This window comes from Sturnira hondurensis, unplaced genomic scaffold (genome assembly GCF_014824575.4).
Source record: "Sturnira hondurensis isolate 20B ecotype Veracruz unplaced genomic scaffold, ASM1482457v3 Scaffold0004248, whole genome shotgun sequence".
In the NCBI taxonomy this organism is placed as follows: Eukaryota; Metazoa; Chordata; class Mammalia; order Chiroptera; family Phyllostomidae; genus Sturnira; species Sturnira hondurensis.
The window spans coordinates 30,510-34,352 of record NW_028076879.1 but is presented as its reverse complement, the minus strand read 5'-3'; the positions used below and the strand labels follow the sequence as shown (position 1 = coordinate 34,352).

General features: G+C 41.4%; 1 pseudogene; it reads left to right on the top strand.

Annotated features, from left to right (window-relative positions):
- The first annotated feature begins 2,563 nt into the window (after positions 1-2,563).
- Positions 2,564-3,624, top strand: LOC118986248 (olfactory receptor 1G1-like; annotated as a pseudogene).
- The last annotated feature ends 219 nt before the right edge of the window (positions 3,625-3,843 follow it).

The following is a 3,843-nucleotide window of genomic DNA, read 5'->3' as shown; positions in this document are numbered from 1 at the left end:
AGTGAGAAACGCAGGTCCTCTAAATTGCACTTCCATTTTCAAACTGAACCTGAGTCTAGGAAGCATCCGGATCAATTTCACAAAAAAATATTTTATACCACAGACATTTATGTGTTAAAACAGCACACAGCTAATATAGAACATAAGAACAAATTTGTTTTGAGTGGTAGGAGTTATTATTTATGACAAGCCTGGAAAATGCTCTCTGCCCCCATAGGAAAAGGAAGGACACTGCATTGAATGAGTTTAGTATTTTGATAAAATACTTTGTATTTTTAATGTGAAACATGTCCTAAAAGTTGGGACTAAACTGCAGAAAATGAGGAAAGAAAGAAGGATGTGAGGTCTCTGGTCTGTGATTCAGGGATCTAAGAGGAAAGCTTGTGGGGGAATGAGGGCTGAGGTTTCTTTGTCTGCTGAGCCAGAAGTGGTCAAGAGACAAGCTTGAGGAGAGTGGACATTCTGAAACACTTTGATCTGCCTTAGTCAATAGACCTTCTGTCCTGAGTGAGGGAGAGGTGAGGGTCAGCTTTGGGCAGTGGCAAAGGCAACAGCTACTGAGGCCAGGAAACTGTAGAAGTGATTGTATTCATAAGGGCCATTGGGAGAGATCAACCAATGCAGCCATGTACTGAACCCCACTAATCCATCAGCTACACCTAGAGCTAGCTCTATGGGGTATGGAGAATACGAAGTTAATGAACACAGGCCCTGAGTAGTGTGAGACTCTTCCGAAAACATGGGGGAGACACAATCTATTATGATCATATCTGGTCCAGTTGCACACAAGTGGATGATCTTGGGGATTTCAGCTGCTAACAGACAAGATATGGTGATTTATGGAGACCATGTGGAGGGTGGAGAGTGTGTGTCTTGGAACTAAATGACTGAGACTAGATCCAGTTCTGCCCATGCTGATGTGATCATCCATTTTTCTATTGTGGGTTATGTTCTTTACTTATAATTATTAAAAATTAATAAATTGATATTTACTTAAAATTATTAATTACTCCTTTAAGAATATTAATTCTTTCTATAATTCATGTTAAATCAGCTTTTCACGTTTTTGCTTGCTTTCTTTTTACTTTGTGTGTGACCTTTTCCATTAAGAGGAGGAAATTTTAATTTGGTGAAACCAATTTTCTTTTCCATTATTGTTCCTTCTATTCTTTTTAATTAGAAAGGCCATCCTTGTCCTGATATCAAATAACTATTGTGCTTTATTTTCTTCTGATTGCTTTGCAATCATATCTGTAGATCTAATGCTTTAGATACCTGAAATTTATTCAGCAAACATGTGAAGTATGAATCTAAATTAATTTTCTGTGAAGAGTAAACCAGCATGTCCTAGCACCATTTGTTCACTTCCTCTCCCCTTTCCCACCATTTGGCAATGCTGCCTTCAGTAGAACTGATGTGTATTGTGCTCTGTTTCTGGGCTTCTTATTTCTGCCTTTGATAAAGTTTTTAATGTGAGGGGAGCAACATGCAACATGCCCCGGGGTGTATACATACAAGAAGGAGACACTTTGGTTAGAGATATCTGTGGTCAGTGAGCAAATAGGACACAAGATGTCATTGTCACCCAGAGAGTGGTCCTTTCTGGGGTGCAACTAGGGATGACAGATTCACAGGACATATTTTACTTTGGAGGGAAACAGTTAGCACAGGGTGGGAGACTGATTCTGTGGGTCAATTCCTCAGCTGAAACACTGTTCCAGTCCCAGAATTTCACCTACTAAGAGTGTGTTTGCTTTATTTGACACCTTTATGTCTCTGTAACCATGTTTTCTACATATTCTTATGGCCAAGACTCCATTAAATCAAAGCTACACGTCAGCCTACTAGTAAAAATGTCAGCCTACTAGTAAAAAGCTTCAGGCTTTTTCCTATGCCCAATGTTACCTCTATCCAACTTTACTATCTCTACTTTCTATTCTAATAGGGTTTTTATTCACATGCTGGACACTCACCAAGTATCTATGTTGTATCAGGTTCATGGTTAATGCTTCATTTCAGAGATGAACAACACAGGCAAATTTCTCTGCCTACTCTCAAGGTGCTCACACCAGTGAGAGTACTGAGGAAAAAAACAAATAAGTCAATAGTCACCATCTAGAGGGACACCTTCTCTGACTGGGAAGGCACAAGGGCATGAGGGGCATGAACCTGAGTTTGTTGTAAGTGGATAAGTCAGAGAGGGCTTCCTAGAAAAAGTAGCATCTAAGCAGATGTCTTAAATTTAGCTAGATGGATGAATGAGAGAGGAAAGAGCATTTCACCTGAAGGCAATAAGATGGGCGGAGTCTTAGGATGGATTAATGTCATAAGGTCCACATGAATATCACACGGGTTATGTCAACAAACACCTTCAGCCTGGTTCTGATATGTGTGCATTAGATTCGTGTTCATATAATAAATTTCAAAATAAAACCTCTCTCACATTAAAAACAAATTTTTGGTTTCCCATGGCATCAGGCACAGAAACTTGCAAATATTCCATTGAACTATATGAAACTTTCATTTTTATACGTCCCAAGCAGTTAAATGTTGGATATTTCATATGATTTCACCTCATACAAGAAGATCAACATTGGCATGTTGCATAAGTTTCAGAGTTCACAATCCAGTCTTTTCAACTTCATCCAATTACCCTGGCTTTCTGCTTACAGATAAATGGGATGGGAAAACCTGACCAGCGTCTCTGAATTTTTCCTGCTGGGGCTCTCAAAGAAGCCAGAGCAACAGGAGGTCTTCTTTGGGCTGTTCCTGTCCATGTACCTGATCACAGTGGCAGGCAACCTCCTCATCATCCTGGCCATCATCACTGACGCTCAACTCCACACACCTATGTACTTCTTCCTGGCCAATCTCTCCCTCACTGACACTGGTCTTGTGTCCACCACAGTTCCCAACATGCTGGCAAACATATGGATCCAGAATCAGCTCATCTCATATGCAGGGTGTCTATCACAACTATATATTTTTTTGCTGTTTGGGACACTGGAGGCATTCCTCTTAGCAGTCATGGCCTATGACCGCTATGTAGCCATATGCCACCCACTCCATTACACCATGGTCATGAGCCCTGGGCTCTGTGTCCTCCTAGTGTCTGCATCCTGGATCACGAGTGCCTTGTGCTCCCTCCTACACACACTGTTGATGAACAGCCTGTCCTTCTGTGCAGAGCACGAGATCCCACACTTCTTTTGTGACATTAACCCTCTTCTGAGACTGTCCTGCACAGACCCCTTCATCAATGAGCTGGTGATCTTCAGCATTGGAGGTCTCACAGGTGCGGTGAGTGTGCTTTGCCTGATTATCTCTTACACATATGTTTTCTCAACAATTTGGAAGATCCCCTCCACTCAGGGGAAGAAGAAAGCCCTTTCAACGTGCAGCTCTCATCTCTCTGTGGTCTCTCTATTCTTTGGGACAACCTCTTCTGTTTACTTCAGTCCCCCCTCAACCCGCTCAGCACCGAAGGGTGCAGTTGCTTCAGTGATGTACACAGCAGTAACCCCAATGCTGAACCCCTTTATCTACAGCTTGAGGAACAGAGACATCAAATCTTCCCTGAGAAAGCTAATTTGGGTTAAGAAAATTTATTCCCCTCGGTGGTAGTGACTTCACATTCAGTATGGGTGTACTCCCATCAGTTATACTCACCACAAGCATGCAGCAAAGAGCAAGAGAGGGAAAGAAAGTGGAAACCTACTTCTAGGGCCTGTGATCTGAACTTGAAATTTTCATTCCTAACCTATAAGGGTGCGTCAGAACAAACTCATTTTCACATAAATATTTTTAGCTAAAGTTCTTAAAATCATACTGTTTTAAAGTCAT